We start from the raw sequence: 18,513 nt of genomic DNA, 5'->3' as shown, positions 1-18,513 counted from the left end.
ACGGGTCGAAAAATGTTGACCTAATTCAGCATTTCTCAAAGTGTGGGGAATAGAGACATGACAGGTGGGGCGCGAGGAAAGGGAGGAAATTTCACTTTAATTTTTTATTTTTTTACTATGCTTTCATTTTCTATACACACTGTAAATCACTTTGCGATTCTGTCAGTGAAATCCGCCGTATAAATAAATGTAAATTACTTATTTTTCCTGTAGGCTTTAAATTTCTCGGCAGGAGCGAAAGTTTGACAGACATAGCAACAGTAACTTTTGCAGGCGGGGCTAAGAGGAACAAACTTTCGCGCGGATGGGTAGCAGGCTAATGTGCAGACCACAATTACACAAAATGGATAAATTTGCAACTCGCACCTCAAAGGTCTGCAGAGAAACAAAAATATGACGGGTCTAATCAACCAAAAAGTCAACCTAAAAGAAAATATGGCGAAGGGTATCTTGCTCTTGGATTCACGGCAGCGGAGGTGGGGGCAGAGGAGAGACCCCTGTGTGTTCTGTGTCTAAAACCGCTAGCAGCAGACAGCATGAGACCCAACAAATTAAAGAGACACCTCGAGACCTCACATGATGTCCAATAAATTGTTTTGTTGGGGCGATGGGGGTAGGTGGGCCTTGAAAACTAACCCCTTAGTCTAAAGTGGGGATGAAAGAAAAAAAAAAGTTTGAGAAGCCCTGACCTAATTGTACGGATCTCACTTTAAATGGCAAACCGATCATTTAAATGTTTTCACTTTGAATATGAAACGAGGAGTAAAATGTACAATGTACAATATTATCAATTATTTCACAATGACATGTTTTAAGGATATTGTACAGTATAATTAAATCTAAAATGAATGTGATTTTTTTTTCAGGATCATTTTATTTTTAGCCAGTAAACAACTGTTATGTACTTTTGAATCGGGTTTTCCCCTTTAAATAACAAAAATTATAGAATTTTACAATATTCATTATTATTAAATACTGTATTAAATGTGCCAACTAGTTTTACGGCATACATCATCCCCCCTTTACCCATTTGTTAAAAAGACGAAAGTTGATGCGAACGCCTACGTGCTGTCAGAAAACTAAAAGAAGAAGAATGCTTTTGTGCAATTACTGCTATCCTGGCACAAGTTATAAAACAAACAAAGTTACCAAATTTTTTTCTGAGGAGACAAAAAAAAAAGAAAAAGGGAGGGACAATCAAGGATCAACAATGGCACGACTTTCACTAGCTTGCGTGAGGTCAAAGACGAGAGATTTTAGACCAATGCTGCCTTGGATCTGTTCCTGCTAAACTAGTAAGTGACTTTCAATGCTCAAATTAGAATAATAATGCTAATTTTAGCTACTGGAAATTTGTGTGGTAGCAATAAATACCCACCAGCGCGATACTTCGCAGTTCCACACTGACCAACCACGCAACAAACTCAAAAGAACTGTACAAGGAAAAAACAATGCAGTGACTTCTAACTGCAAATATAAGGTTTGAGTAAAATATGTAGGTTGGTGTGAATGTTGTCCGTCTATCTATGTTGACCCTGCAATGAGGGGGCGACTTGTCCAGGGTGTACACCTCCTTCCGCCCGATTGTAGCTGAGATAGGCGCCAGCGCCCCCCACGTCCCCAAAACGGAATAAGCGGTAGAAAATGGATATAGGTTCCTACTGTGGAAAGTTCAGTAATACAGAATCATTGTGGCATTATCGTGTCAGTTTGACGCTATATGCGCTAGTCCTCATGGTAAATGTGGTTTTCCTTTTGGGAAAACGCCATCGCTCTGGTTCACTGGTGCGGCCAATATAAACCAAAACTGAAAGTTCTTAAGTGGGGCTTTAAGTAGAGTTTATAAATCTTGTATCTGTGCCACATATAGCCTTATTTCAGTGTCAACAGTCTCCAGCTTACTTGCTACACATGTTTTGGCTCTGCCCATCCCTGTGCAGTTATTGGACCGACATTTTTAATACTTTGTCTGTTGTTGTAATTACCTACTAGGCCTTCTTTGCCTTTATTTGTTGTTGTATCTTTATGTTAGCAATTGGGACTTTTTGAATGAAATTGTCTGTGGCTCCATGTTAACGAAGTTGCCTGTACTATTTGACTGATGCATTTTATTGATTGATTTATTATTTTTCTTTCTTTTTCGTTTTGTCTCCTCAGAAAAAAATGTGGTAACTTTGTTTGTTTTATAACTTGTGCCAGGATAGCAGTAATTGCACAAAGGCATTCTTCTTCTTTTAGTTTTCTGACAGCACGTAGGCGTTCGCATCAACTTTCGTCTTTTTAACAAATGGGTAAAGGGGGGATGATGTATGCTGTAAAACTAGTTGGCACATTTAATATTTAATAATAATGAATATTGTAAAATTCTATAATTTTTGTTATTTAAAGGGGAAAACCCGATTCAAAAGTACATAACAGTTGTTTACTGGCTAAAAATAAAATGATCCTGAAAGTGATCACATTCATTTTAGATTTAATTATACTGTACAATGTCCTTAAAACATGTCATTGTGAAATAATTGATAATATTGTACATTGTACATTTTACTCCTCGTTTCATATTCAAAGTGAAAACATTTAAATGATCGGTTTGCCATTTAAAGTGAGATCCGTACAATTAGGTCAGGGCTTCTCAAACTTTTTTTTTTTCTGTCATCCCCACTTTAGACTAAGGGGTTAGTTTTCAAGGCCCACCTACCCCCATCGCCCCAACAAAACAATTTATTGGACATCATGTGAGGTCTCGAGGTGTCTCTTTAATTTGTTGGGTCTCATGCTGTCTGCTGCTAGCGGTTTTAGACAAAGAACACACAGGGGTCTCTCCTCTGCCCCCACCTCCGCTGCTGTGAATCCAAGAGCAAGATACCCTTCGCCATATTTTCTTTTAGGTTGACTTTTTGGTTGATTAGACCCGTCATATTTTTGTTTCTCTGCAGACCTTTGAGGTGCGAGTTGCAAATTTATCCATTTTGTGTAATTGTGGTCCGCACATTAGCCTGCTACCCATCCGCCTGCAAAAGTTACTGTTGCTATGTCTGTCAAACTTTCGCTCCTGCCGAGAAATTTAAAGCCTACAGGAAAAATAAGTAATTTACATTTATTTATACGGCGGATTTCACAGACAGAATCGCAAAGTGATTTACAGTGTGTATAGAAAATGAAAGCATAGTAAAAAAAAAAAAAAAATTAAAGTGAAATTTCCTCCCTTTCCTCGCGCCCCACCTGTCATGTCTCTATTCCCCACACTTTGAGAAATGCTGAATTAGGTCAACATTTTTCGACCCGTATGTACAGTCACCGTGTGCTCGGAGAAGAGGTAGGATTAAATATAAGTTTTACTTCTTAATATTCCTTTTCAGATTTGTTGAAAGGTGCAAATGGAACCATGTGATGTTACTTGACGTAAACATGTCTGTAACAAATACATCAAAACCATAGCCGCGTGTGTAATGACTAACATTTACATAACATTTTGTAGATGGCATTGCATGTCTTGTCTTGTTCTATTCTGTCTTTTGAACGTACAAGTCAATGTCTTGTTTTTAGTGTGAGGTTTAACTGTTGTGTTTATTTTGTGTCATTGTGAAGTTTTTTGTACCTGAAAATCAGATATCCCGGCCCCCCAGACACATTTTTTTCCTCTAAATCTGCTCCCCAGGTCAAAATAATTGCCGAGTGTGACCGTGTGTGACCGTGTGTCTTGGCTACCACTCTTTACCGCATCTCTCCATGAACCCCGATACAAACATCCGACCAGGAGCGTTGGGCTGCAGTGCATTGTGGGTAGGCGAGTCTTGTACATGATCATGTTCTGTCGGTTCATTTGCAAAATAAACCAGAGAGCACAACTCAGCTTTGATACAAAATGAAAGTAAAAAGTCATGTTGGAATATTTTAAAAAACTCAGCTCGGATTAATTACTGTTCTCTTGGTAGTGGAGAAGAAGTGGGGGTTAGGGGCCAAGGTGGTCTCTGATCCATCTTTGACACGAAAGAAAAAAAGGGCTGTGAGAGGTTAGACCGAGGAGGCATGGGTTTGCTTTTTTTTTTTTTACTACAGCCGACGAGGCACATATGTTTTTCAAATTAGACTGTGTCGTATTTTGGGGGAATCAAACAAACATTACAAAGAGGTTTTAGGACCAGACAATCCATTGGATTCGATACAATTATCTTATTCAGGAATTACATTTTATTTTGAAAAAGTTATCAGTAATCTTGAAATACGTGTTATTTATTGGAATTGTAGATTGAAAAAAGAAATAATCAAAAGCCATACATCATGAAACAGGCAACAGAAGTACAACAAATCAAAGTTGAAAGAAATATTACATACGCAGAGGCATTTAAAGTGAGAAATCAAGAAAGTGTAGAAAAGAACAGAAGTGTGAATAGTTCAAGAAATAAAAAAAAACAAGAGGCAACAAATACAGGAATTTCCACGGACAAACTAGTTGTATTCCTGGCTTACGTAATAAACTGTACAGAACAGGCTGGAAATAAGACTCGGACTTGGAGGTGCTGATTCTCATTCCGGTCGCTTCACACTCGGCTGCGAACCGATCCAGTGAGAGCTGAAGATCCCGGCCAGATGGAGCCATCAGGACTACATCATCTGCAAAAAGCAGAGACCTAATCCCGTGGCCACCAAACCGGAACCCCTCAACGCCTTGACTGCGCCTAGAAATTCTGTCCATAAAAGTTATGAACAGAATCGGTGACAAAGGACAGCCTTGGCGGAGTCCAACCTTCACTGGAAACGTGTCCGACTTACTGCCAGCAATGCGGACCAAGCTCTGACACTGATCATACAGGGAGCGGACTGCCACAATAAGACATTCCGATACCCCATACTCTCTGAGCACTCCCTACAGGACTTCCCGAGGGACACGGTCGAATGCCTTCTCCAAGTCCACAAAGCACATGTAGACTAGTTGGGCAAACTCCCAGCAGAACCTTTAGCAAAAAAAAAATGTGTTAAAGTGCACAGTAATGATAATTTGAGAAATGCAGAAAAACAAAAGAGAGAAGAAACGATGAGTTTAAATATTGGGGAAATGATGGAAGACAACGATAATAGCTTTACCAACACTATGGATATGACATTTTCTTTGAATGAAATGGTTCGAATTTTGAAAAAGGTTAAAAATACGTCACCGGGGAAACACCTGGTGAGTTATCAAATGATCAAAAACTTAGGTAGCATCGTCAAAGAAGTGGTCTTGAAATGATATGACAGGATATATGAAGAAGGAGAATGACCGGCAGAGGGGAAAATTAGCGGTAATAATTCCAATATCCAAGTCAGGGTAAGACCCGGAAGAGGCAGCAAATTATAGGACGATAGCATTGACCTCAAATTTGGGGAAAGTAATGGAAAAAATGATTAATGAAAGACTAGTATATTATTTAGAGTCAAAAGAAATAATCAAAAAACTAACAAAGTGGTAAATAATGTTCAAGACTGGGGAACGGCTTGGGGTTTAAGATTCTCTGTTGGAAAGACAAAAGTCATACATTTTACAAAGACAAAAGTACAAAACAAGCTCCAAATAAAAACTCTACGGTGAAAATATAGAAGAGGTACAAGTATTTAAATATTTAGGAATATGGTTTGATAAAAATATGAACTAGTCAACCCACATCAGCAAAATAGATTTGATTAGATTAGATTAGATAGTACTTTATTTATTCCTTCAGGAGTGTTCCATCCATCATCCATCCATCATCTTCCGCTTATCCGAGGTCGGGTCGCGGGGGCAACAGCCTAAGCAGGGAAACCCAGACTTCCCTCTCCCCAGCCACTTCGTCTAGCTCTTCCCGGGGGATCCCGAGGCGTTCCCAGGCCAGCCGGGAGACATAGTCTTCCCAACGTGTCCTGGGTCTTCCCCGTGGCCTCCTACCGGTTGGACGTGCCCTAAACACCTCCCTAGGGAGGCGTTCGGGTGGCATCCTGACCAGATGCCCGAACCACCTCATCTGGCTCCTCTCGATGTGGAGGAGCAGCGGCTTTACTTTGAGTTCCTCCCGGATGGCAGAGCTTCTCACCCTATCTCTAAGGGAGAGCCCCGCCACACGGCGGAGGAAACTCATTTCGGCCGCTTGTACCCGTGATCTTATCCTTTCGGTCATGACCCAAAGCTCATGACCATAGGTGAGGATGGGAACGTAGATCGACCGGTAAATTGAGAGCTTTGCCTTCCGGCTCAGCTCCTTCTTCACCACAACGGATCGGTACAACGTCCGCATTACTGAAGACGCCGCACCGATCCGCCTGTCGATCTCACGATCCACTCTTCCCTCACTCGTGAACAAGACTCCTAGGTACTTGAACTCCTCCACTTGGGGCAGGGGCTCCTCCCCAACCCGGAGATGGCACTCCACCCTTTTCCGGGCGAGAACCATGGACTCGGATTTGGAGGTGCTGATTCTCATTCCGGTCGCTTCACACTCGGCTGTGAACCGATCCAGCGAGAGCTGAAGATCCCGGTCAGATGAAGCCATCAGGACCACATCATCTGCAAAAAGCAGAGACCTAATCCTGCGGTTACCAAACCGGAACCCCTCAACGCCTTGACTGCGCCTAGAAATTCTGTCCATAAAAGTTATGAACAGAATCGGTGACAAAGGACAGCCTTGGCGGAGTCCAACCCTCACTGGAAATGTGTTCGACTTACTGCCGGCAATGCGAACCAAGCTCTGGCACTGATCGTACAGGGAACGGACCGCCACAATAAGACAGTCCGATACCCCATAGTCTCTGAGCACTCCCCACAGGACTTCCCGAGGGACACGGTCGAATGCCTTCTCCAAGTCCACAAAGCACATGTAGACTGGTTGGGCAAACTCCCATGCACCCTCAAGAACCCTGCCGAGAGTATAGAGCTGGTCCACAGTTCCACGACCAGGACGAAAACCACACTGTTCCTCCTGAATCCGAGGTTCGACTATCCGACGTAGCCTCCTCTCCAGTACACCTGAATAAACCTTACCGGGAAGGCTGAGGAGTGTGATCCCACGATAGTTGGAACACACCCTCCGGTCCCCCTTCTTAAAGAGAGGAACCACCACCCCGGTCTGCCAATCCAGAGGTACCGCCCCCGATGTCCACGCGATGCTGCAAAGTCTTGTCAACCAAGACAGCCCCACAGCATCCAGAGCCTTAAGGAACTCCGGGCGGATCTCGTCCACCCCTGGGGCCTTGCCACCGAGGAGCTTTTTAACTACCTCAGGGACCTCAGCCCCAGAAATAGGAGAGTCCACCACAGATTCCCCAGGCACTGCTTCCTCATAGGAAGACGTGTTGGTGGGATTGAGGAGGTTTTCGAAGTATTCCTTCCACCTATCCACAACATCCGCAGTCGAGGTCAGCAGAACACCATCCGCACCATACACGGTGTTGATAGTGCACTGCTTCCCCTTCCTGAGGCGGCGGACGGTGGTCCAGAATCGCTTCGAAGCCGTCCGGAAGTCGTTTTCCATGGCTTCCCCGAACTCTTCCCATGTCCGAGTTTTTGCCTCCGCGACCGCTGAAGCTGCACACCGCTTGGCCTGTCGGTACCTGTCCACTGCCTCCGGAGTCCTATGAGCCAAAAGGACCCGATAGGACTCCTTCTTCAGCTTGACGGCATCCCTCACCGCTGGTGTCCACCAAGGGGTTTTAGGATTGCCGCCCCGACAGGCACCAACTACCTTGCGGCCACAGCTCCGATCTGCCGCCTCGACAATAGAGGTGCGGAACATGGTCCACTCGGACTCAATGTCCAGCACCTCCCTCGTTACATGTTCAAAGTTCTTCCGGAGGTGGGAATTGAAACTTTGTCTGACAGGAGACTCTGCCAGACGTTCCCAGCAGACCCTCACAATGCGTTTGGGCCTCCCAGGTCTGTCCGGCATCCTCCCCCACCATCGCAGCCAACTCACCACCAGGTGGTGATCGGTAGAAAGCTCCGCCCCTCTCTTCACCCGAGTGTCCAAAACATGAGGCCGCAAATCCGATGACACAGCTACAAAGTCGATCATGGAACTGCGGCCTAGGGTGTCCTGGTGCCAAGTGCACATATGGACACCCTTATGTTTGAACATGGTGTTTGTTATCGACAAACTGTGACGAGCACAAAAGTCCAATAACAAAACACCACTCGGGTTCAGATCCGGGCGGCCATTCTTCCCAATCACGCCTCTCCAGGTTTCACTGTCGTTGCCAACGTGAGCGTTGAAGTCTCCCAGTAGGACAAGGGAATCACCCGGGGGAGCACTTTCCAGTACTCCCTCGAGTGTTCCCAAAAAGGGTGGGTACTCTGAACTGCTGTTTGGTGCATAAGCACAAACAACAGTCAGGACCCGTCCCCCCACCCGAAGGCGGAGGGAGGCTACCCTTTCGTCCACCGGGTTGAACTCCAACGTACAGGCTTTGAGCCGGGGGGAAACAAGAATTGCCACCCCAGCCCGTCGCCTCTCACTGCCGGCAACGCCAGAGTGGAAGAGGGTCCAATCCCTCTCGAGAGAAGTGGTTCCAGAGCCCTTGCTGTGCGTCGAAGTGAGTCCAACTATATCCAGCCGGAATTTCTCGACTTCGCGCACTAGCTCAGGCTCCTTCCCCCCCAGTGACGTGACGTTCCACGTCCCAAGAACTAGCTTCTGTAGCCGAGGATCGGACCGCCAAGTGCCCTGCCTTCGGCTGTCGCCCAGCTCACAATGCACCCGACCTCTATGGCCCCTGCTATGGGTGGTGAGCCCATTGGAGGGGTGACCCACGTTGCCTCTTCGGGCTGTGCCCGGCCGGGCCCCATGGGAACAGGCCCGGCCACCAGGCGCTCGCCATCGTGCCCCACCTCTGGGCCTGGCTCCAGAGGGGGGCCCCGGTGACCCGCGTCCGGGCGAGGGAAATCTGGGTCCATGGTTTTTCATCTTCATAAAGGTCTTCGAGCTGCTCTTTGTCTGATCCCTCACCTAGAACCTGTTTGCCTTGGGAGACCCTACCATAGCTCCTAGGATCATTGGGACACGCAAACTCCTCTACCACGATAAGGTTGCAGCTCAGGAGTGTTCCTTCAGGAAAATTAAAAATAGGGGAAAAAGTAAAAAGGTGTTAAATATAATGAGGGCTTTGAGGGGTAATGATTGGGGGGTGATAGGTTGACGTTGAAAACAATATATGTATATATATCACTTTAATTCCATCTGTTATTGATTACGGATGCATTATTTACCAATCTGCTTCAAAAACATGACTTGGGAAAATAGACCGGATCCAGTCACAGGCTTTAAGGTTATGTTGTGGAGCTACTACATCAACCCTAGTGGCAGTATTACAAGTAAAAATGAACGAAAAACCTTTGGACAAGAGGAGAGATCAACTCTCAGCAGTTTATCGGGCAACTTTAAAAGGATCCAAGCAAGGATATCCGACTTGTCCAGTGCTACCAAACTGCCAAGAAAAAGAGAAAAAAAAAAAAGAATAGTTTTGGGTGGATTATAGGAGACATATGTAATAAAGTTAAAATTGACAATATTAAAGTTAGTCCTACAGTACCAATGCCTGCAATACCACCGCGAATGTTTGATAACCCAAAAGAAAACATGCAATTACTAAAGAATAGAAATTTAAATAGTTACCAGATAGAAAAATGGATTGAGATATGATATATACGGATGCATCAAAAACTATAAAAAAAATTAAAGGTAAGAGCTGTAGCAGTTATCCCACAAGGAAACATAGTATTAAATAAAATAATCAGTGATAAACTGTTTTTACTGGGAATTGGTAGCAATTTATACGGCAGTTAACTGGATAGAGGAAAACAAAGCAAGGAAAGTAGTTGTGTGCTCGGACTCAAGCAGTGCATTGATGAGCATAAAAAAACGTAGCATCAGAAACAAGACAAGATTTAGTTTATGAAATAGTTCAGGCAATCTATAGAATAAATAAAGCGGGAGGTGTGGTAACATTTCTTTGGGTTCCTTGGAAGATATAGTAGGATGGAATTCACAACACATAGGATATAAAGCATTATACACGTATTTAAAAAAAATATTGTGTTAAATAAAACAATATAGAGTAGGGATCCATCTTGGTCCACACTCCATTTCAGTAGGTGACGCTAATGCACACCAGAAGGTTGCTTGCCGGAAACAACCGCCCACCTCCGGAATCAGTCCCCGCCCATTCCCCTTAGGTGCGAAATTCATTTGAGCGGAAGACAGAGGAGTGAGAGGAGTTCTTTAAAACCGCGGAGAATCTTAAAAAGCTTACAGAAAGCAAGAAAAACTTGCGGCGGGGGCATGTCGGACATTCGCCGTTGTTTTCGATGATATTGTCCCGGACCAAGGTTTCGATGTCTGGGTTCTTTGGCGCAATCAAGCCTTCTCCTCTGCCTGGAATGGCCGACTCTCTTCGACGGCCATTGACGGACCCGTCAGCGTTAAGGGAGACCAGTGAGCCGGAGATGTAAACGGAAAATCTGTAAGTAAATATATGTATATATGTATTGTATACCGCATGTTTTTTTCTTGTAAAATGAGAATCATTTGACTCACCAGACTGCGTTTGTGTTAAAACGATCGCGTTAGGATCTTACGGCAATTCCTCTATGAAACAAAATAATGAATAAACATAGTATTAAATCATTCGAAGGTTTAAACACACCTCGATAATCATCTTCCAACTTTGTAAGATCGTTTAAACAAAGGTCTTCGTCTTTCACTTCGTCGTCATCGGCTGGTAAAAAAAAAAAGTATTACAACGTCGTACACGTGCAATGCTTTTAACGTTTAAATGCTTAAACGGAGTTAAACCATTGTCTAATAACATGGTAAAGCAGAGGTAATTGTGTGTGTGTGTGTGTGTGTGTGTGTGTGTGTGTGCGTGTGCACATCTTCCTACGTAACATTCCCAGCCATCAATACATCGAAGCAGGGTCAAACATATGGTTAACCTTAACCTAATTAGTTCCTCCCAATCATTTAAATATGTTTTCGGGAAGTCTGGAAGTTGTTTCAAACGATCGTAAACATTTAAACTGTCAAATGGATGGTCACATGCTGCTCATATGACATTCTCAATCTTCCTTAAAAACTGACCTCAACCTGAACCCTCCTTTGTTCCCTCTTCAGGTCTTAACTCCACCCTCTTCCTGGTTTAACCCCTCCCACTTCAGGTCTTAACCCCACCCTCTTCCTGGTTTAACCACTCCCACCTCAGGTCTTAACTCCGTCCTCTTTCTGGTTAAAACTCCACCCTCTTCCTGGTTTAACCACTCCCACCGCAGGTCTTAACTCCACCCTCTTCCGGGGTAAGCCACACCCACTTGACCTTGACATTTGACCCTGACCTTCAAACTTGACCTTTGACCTCGACCTTTGACCTTGACCCCTCATAAATCATTGACCTTTGACCCCCATAAATCATTTTTGACTAAAGGTATCCCCTTAAATTCTCTCATAGGTGAGAATAGGAAAGTAGATCGACGCGTAAATTGAAAGCTTTGGCTTCTGGCTCCGCTCCTTCTTCACCACAACGGATCGATACAGCGTACGCATGACTGAAGATGCCGCGCCATGTTCCAGGGACAAAATACTGAAACATGGATAAGTATAACGGAGGCCAGCCAATGTACATTGGTAAACCATTGATAGTTTGGGATTTCAACTCTGGGGATAACACAAAGCAGGGACTGAACCACGCTGGTTACATTAGAGATAGTATTTAAAAAATGTGCTTCTTCTTGATGCACTTCAATGTAACTTTGTTACACATGTTACAAATAAACTATGCTACCTTTACTAATAAAACATTGTTCTACGTCATACTTAGAAAAAGGGAGGTTTTTTGGGTTGGTGCACTAATTGTAGGCGTATCTTGTGTTTTTATGTTGATTTAATAAAAAAATAAAAATAAAAAATATATAAAAATTATAATAATAATAACAAAAATAAATTATCCTGCGACCCGGTATCAATCGAGCCGCGGCCCGGTACCGCTGCTAGACCACTGCTCTACATGAAGGCATTGGTTTTAATCCCACTCCTGAGATCATCCTTTATGTAAATTTCCCTCAAGACAAAGAGTGTTTCAAACAGTGATGTATACTGTATTTACTCAACCACAGGAAGTACAAAACATATTTTATCAAAGTAAGGTTTCAATTTGAGTGGAGGTCATTTGTGTAATTGCACCAAGCTAAAGTAGTCACACGTCGCATGTTATAGATATCAGTGGTGTGCCGTCAGGGCTAGCAAAACCTTCTCTGCTGGCCTAACATAACCAGAAATCATAATCATAACTAAAGATAGAAGTATTTTTTTTATTTACTTTCCCTAAATATCTAAAAGTATTCATGGTCTCTTCATGTCATATTATGCTCCTTCCAATGCTCTTGTTTTTAGTTTCGATTTTGTATCCACTCAAAAATCAGCTAGCTTATGTTGCAATGCTGTACAAAATCAGCCCGGAGCGTTCAGAATCAACAATGCAGGCGTCTGTGCACTATCAGTGAACGAACACATAGAGGGGATAGACAACTGCGATAGCTAATCAGATCACGAGTTGTTGTCAGTAAGGCCTTCTAGCCGGTCTAACGCTGAGACCGGATACTCACATGGGAGTCCCAAGTGAGTATCCAATCACAAGATGGGAAAACATGAAGTGGCACTGGAACCATACGAGCCATAGAAAGTCTCAAAAAACTCACAGGTACAATGACCACAAAAATAAAGCTAAGCAATGCAGGTTTAGCGGGCGGTTCGCGCTCCCACGAAGGAAATACATTTTTGGCAGGCAATCACATTTTGGCACAACACCGGCGGTGAAATGGTTTGTTCGCCACTTTCACACGAATCAACCGACTACCGACTGGCTTATACAACGTTGGATGGGTGCTACAAATTGTGAGTCTTCATGTTTCATTTGTTTTATATAATTATTTAATTATGACAGTACCACGTAAGATATGTTTTAATTGCTGAAGCGTGTTTTTTGAATATTAAATGTGCCGAAAAATAGACCGTTTTTTACACTGTTTAGGGTTCAATGCACAGTAGTGTGCAAGTGTGTTTACATATAGTATCTCCAGCCGTGTCCATGTGGTAATATGAATTACGGTATTTTGAGAGATGAAGTCGGACAAAGTAGGACATCACTGAAGGCGTAGGTGAGAAACGCACGGCCCGACACTGATAGATATAGATAATAAAATATTGGAGACAGGTCTACAGGATGGTCAGGAAGAGTGTGTGTGTGTGTGTGTGTGTGTGTGTGTGTGTGTATGTGCATGCATGGACGGAAGTGATTACAGTATAAGGGCCGTGCATTCACCTGTGTCAGTGGGGAAGGAAAAGACAGTTAGGGCTGGGTAGCCCTACATTTGTTTACCACAACACAATTGGTCGCTACACTACGTCATATTATGCCTATTACAATTTACAGTCTTATGATTCCAGCTAGTTGAGAGTTTTATTAAATCCAACACAAAACATATTCTCGAGGTCGGCGTCTCTGTTCCTGTTCCTACCCTGTTAGCGAACAGCAAGAAGAGAAAGCTGCAACAATAGACACACTGGCATCAGGCAGCTTAAATTGCATCTATTTAAGTTTTCTCAAGTGGACTGTAAGACCATGCTTATGTACATTTTGTTGACATCCAGTCTTTGTTGAACAACCCAAGTCCTGGTACAGCAAAGTCTTTTTAGTACAGCAAAGTAAACGGTTGGGATGATGTTAATATCCACGGCCAACAGTTTTTGTCACTTAAAATATGAGTGCTAATAAGGTACTTTTTATGAAAGATGTTGGTATGTGTATGTAATATTGTTAACCTTTTCATTATCACTAGGCAACGTGAAACAACATACAGCAAGTAAAACATGCAGTCACTTCCTCCCATCCATCCATCTTTTTCTATCGCTTATTCCCTTTGGGGTTGCGGGGGGCGCTGGTGCCTATCTCTGCTACGATCGGGTGGAAGGCGGCGTACACCCTGGACAAGTCGCCACCTCATCGCAGGGCCAACACAGATAGACAGACAACATTCACACTCACATTCACACACTAGGGCCAATTTAGTGTTGCCAATCAACCTATCCCCAGGTGCATGTCTTTGGAAGTGGGAGGAAGCCGCAGCCACGGGGAGAACATGCTAACTCCACACAGGACCTTCGTATTGTGAGGCAGACGCACTAACCTCTCTTACACCGTGCTGCCTGCAGTCACTTCCTGTTTAGTGCAAAGTAAGTTTCAAAATAAAAGCACGGATTTTCCCACAGCAACTAACAAAATGTACTTTTATTCTAAATTGTTAGAAAGAAGAAATAATTGTGGCTCTTTGAACACTATATTGCCATTGTAGTCAAGACATAATAATGAACAATAAAAAACTAAATTAGCGCAGCACCTTTGTTAGACAAGAGTATAAACATTTAGTATGTATAGAGAGAAATTTAAAAATGTAGAAATGCTGCAAGTTGAAAAGGCTACATTTCCTTCCACACCCATTCAAATTTATGGCCTCCCAATAAAATATTTTATACTATTACAACATATATAATTCCTATCTGTGTAATCTAGACATGCTGCTAATATTACCAGGCAAGCAGAGTGTTTGAGGAAACAGACACAAAGTGTGGCTGCAAAGCTGATAACAGCATTTTATATCAAACTAAAAAAAGCACTGAGTGCACCATCTCTCAATAGTAAAAAAAAATATCTTAAAAAGATTCTGAAAGATCACCCACGAATCTAATAATTTGTTCCTTATCCCATTTCTGAGATTTCCTGAAAGCTTAAGCAGAATCTGCCCGTAACTTTTTGATTTTACAGTATCTACAGCAGAATTAAAGAAACAAAGTCAACCCTCTTGTCAGTCATCCACTCTCTTTGCCTCTGTGGGTGGGATGGATGCAGCTAGCATACACACACACTGAGAAGTTGAGGCTCATAACATAAATGTAAGGTATTTCTTGCTTGCTCTCAATAAAGGCGGACGCTTCCCTTCCCTTTCCCCAGCTTTTGTTGGGGACGGCGTGGCGAAGTTGGTAGAGTGGCTGTGCCAGCAATCTGAGGGTTACTGGTTCAATCCCCAACTTCTACCATCCCAGTCACGTCCGTTGTGTCCCTGGGCAAGACGCTTCACCCTTGCTCCTGATGGGTCCTGGTGAGCGCCTTGCATGGCAGCTCCCACTATCAGTGTGTGAATGTGTGTGCGACAGGGGCGTCGCCAGACATATTTCACTGGGGCACGTGCCCCACTGTTGATCTGCAGTGCCCCAGTAAAAATTTCACCCAAAAAAAAAAAAACGCTTCAGTTTCAAGTCCACATAACATAGACAACAGCGCACATACTACTTAGTACGGTAATTGATTGCTACTGTATTCACTCCACGAAACAATGAGCACATGGCTAATTAATATGGTAATTTATTTACGTGTGGATCGAGATTTCGGTTGAGAGAGAGAGAGAGAGACAGAGAGAGAGAGAGAGAGAGAGAGAGGATGAGAGTCACTGCGTGAGGTAGGTAACGTTAGCCAACAACAATTTGTTAATTATATTATTTTGATTTGGATTTGACTCAAACTGTAACTCTTAGATGGATATCAGAAAGTTATTCGCCCGCAGCAGGGAAGAAGCAGCAGGAATGAGATATGTAAGTGAAGTCCTACCTTGCTAGGCAACATCATTGTCTTAAGTTTATGCTAAGTTAGCTAACGTTATTCCTTGTATCAAGACAAACATATTCATTTGCTGTACGAGCTGTTGGGGGAATTTCCAATCAACATGAAACATAATGTTGGTTATTGTCTGCTGTTTCTGCTCAGGACCTCTGCATCAATGATGATTTGGAGTAAGCATGTGTGAGTTGAGTGCTTCTCAAATGGGTTATCTTCAGGAAGAAAAACATTTTTCCATATCATCAAGTCGTGAGCCAAATTTTTAAATCATTCAAGTTTATTTCACAGAAAAATAGCACAGCAGACTTGTCTTGTTAATCGGTGTGACTTTGACTAAAATAATCTTGTTTTGTCACCAGAAAAATGGCTACAGCTAAAGCATCTGGTTTTGTTTCCAGAAAAAAATAGTAACATTTCTGTATTTGTTTTCAGAAAGATGGCTGAAAATATCGGGTTTTGTTGCCCCATTTAGATTTAAAAAAATAAATATTTCCATGTCTGTCCTGAGTCCTCCTCCAACTTGTTAGTCGGTTTGCCTTTTGCTAAAATACTCACTAATAGTCACTAGAAAAATGGCTAAAAATATCTGGTTTTGTTGCCACAATTTGATTTTTTTCTCCCTTAACTTTTTTTTTTCATGCACACATCTGACTGCAACTCACTGAAAATGACACACGATCCACTTTTATGTCACGACCCACCAGTTGGGAACCACTGGTCAACTGTATAACAGTTACTGTAATATTTCCATGTCTGTCCAGAGTGATTGACCACTTTGCAAAAATGAAAACGAGACGTTACAGTTTACTTCTCAGAAAATGATTCCCTGAACAGACACACAACAGTTGTTCATTTATTCTACTACTATGGCTTTATTGTTTTGTGTATATTTTATAGTTTTGTGTATCTGAAATAGGATTAGCCACATTGCCATGAATGGAAATTAAATAATATAAAAGAACCCAGAGATGTAGGGGTGCTTTATTTTTTGTTTTACTTTTGTAGATGTTAAATTTGCAGATGATTACTGCAATATATATTTCAAAAAGATCCATTGCTCTTCCTTTTTGCTTTTACCAGTAGCAGTTTAGAAGTCTGGAGTAAAAAAGTGCACAAGTAGGTCAAATGCATTAGTTAATTTCAGGTGGTTAATCAAAGATCCATATAACATAATCTGATATGATTTTCATAGTTTAAAGCACTATTTATGTATTTTTTATGATAAATAAGTGCTAAAAATGTTTTTGCTTGCGCGCTTTGCACGCTCACATGAATTATTTGTGCCCCAGGTGTGCCCCAGTACAGTATTAGGTCTAGTGACGCCCCTGGTGTGCGAATGTGGAAATACTGTCAAAGCGCTTTAGGCTCCTGAAAAAGGGGTAGAAAAGCGCTATACAAGTACAGCCCATTTACCATTTACTTTGTCTCGTCTTAAACTTTTTTTGAGTCTCTCCCCGAACTGTTTTCTAAATCTTAAACATGGAATTGATAAACTAGTCTCTAACACATCTGACAATTTTTTTCTTGACGAGAAGTTCAGGTTCGAGGTAACCTGTCTGTCTTGATGGAACGTTTGCTGCTGAATACACGATGGACGTTTGGGAGAAGAATATGGTCAAGTACCAGGCGATTCTTTCTGTTGAAGACATCAAAACTATCTACCTATTAGGAACTATGATAACGGTATCAGTTTATGAGATTATCAACAAAGTCGGAAGACGTCGGCAGCTGTTCAAAGTATCTAGAAACTACCAGTCATGATTGATGGATAGGCAGGGCTGTGTGTGCTATGTCTGTGGCCATTTCTGAACTAAATTGCAAACTGGATAACATCGCGAAGAAGCTTTAAGTTCTGCAAGGCAAAATTATGATCAATTTGAGGGACAGGAACAGACACAGGGTAGACAAGCATTGAAATGTATCTACTCGCCCTAACACAAACATCCTAATCTATGGCACATTGACACAGAGCTGGGCAGTTTCCTGCTGCAGCAGAGGTCGGCTGCCTGAGCTGTAACAACACCAAACCCCTATTGTAAGTCCCAAGTTGTTTGTCGTAATCTTTACTTACTGTGCTTAAGATTGGTGAAGTCTTTTTTTCCTAGTCCCACACTGCGCTCCGTACAGGAGCACTATTTTGGTTGTGGCTTTTTTCTCCCTATTCCTGTTTTTTATTTTTTGCCCATCTTTTACAGGGAGCCGCCCACATGGCGACCCATCAGCTTCGTGTCCTGTCATACTGTATTTCTATTTCTTGAACAGGTTGACTGTAAACAAAACTTGTTGTACTTTTAAAGTTCAATGACAAATAAAGCATTTCTCTTGTAACGTAGGAGAAATTATCATAATATCTAATATCTAATCAGTTGTTCCTTATCCCATTGTTTTTTTTAACATTTACTGAACATTTCATGAAAATCAGCATAACTTTAAATTATGTTCCTAACTAACAGACAAACAAACAAAACATTGGTTATATTGTTATGACACCATGCTGAAGACATTCATATTTAGTGCAAAGATCGTTAAAGTGAGATCGCATCACATCAAATCAATGTAAACAAATCTCCAAATATGGTTTCTCTCTCCAGTCCGGAGTTTGTATAAGAGCTCTAAGAGGAGATCTAGCAGCTCTGCCATCATGAGGCATGTCATTAATGTCTTGGAAAACTACCATTTGCAAGTTTATGAATGACCCAGTCCCTCAGATAAACCACTAAGCCGCTCTCATAAAGGTGACAAAAGCGCTCCTTATTAAAGGGGGGAGTGGCAGGACTCAGTTGTTGCAAGTAGCTAACATAACACTTTTTTAGTCTATTTCTTCTTTCTTCTGTTATGCATAACAAAAAT

At 42.4% G+C, this 18,513-nt stretch overlaps 1 protein-coding gene across 1 annotated transcript in view; it reads right to left on the bottom strand.

Moving 5' to 3' along the window:
* gem (GTP binding protein overexpressed in skeletal muscle) overlaps positions 1–18,016 on the bottom strand; it is a 28,100-nt gene extending 10,084 nt beyond the window's left edge. The window contains exon 1 of the mRNA XM_061915680.1: positions 17,735–18,016. The gene's annotated coding sequence lies outside the window, so the exon portion shown is untranslated. The remainder of the gene's footprint in view (positions 1–17,734) is intronic.
* Positions 18,017–18,513: the final 497 nt, after the last annotated feature.

The sequence above is a fragment of the Nerophis ophidion genome, linkage group LG11 (assembly GCF_033978795.1).
Source record: "Nerophis ophidion isolate RoL-2023_Sa linkage group LG11, RoL_Noph_v1.0, whole genome shotgun sequence".
NCBI classification, from domain to species: domain Eukaryota; kingdom Metazoa; phylum Chordata; class Actinopteri; order Syngnathiformes; family Syngnathidae; genus Nerophis; species Nerophis ophidion.
This window is presented reverse-complemented; position numbering and strand designations above follow the sequence as displayed.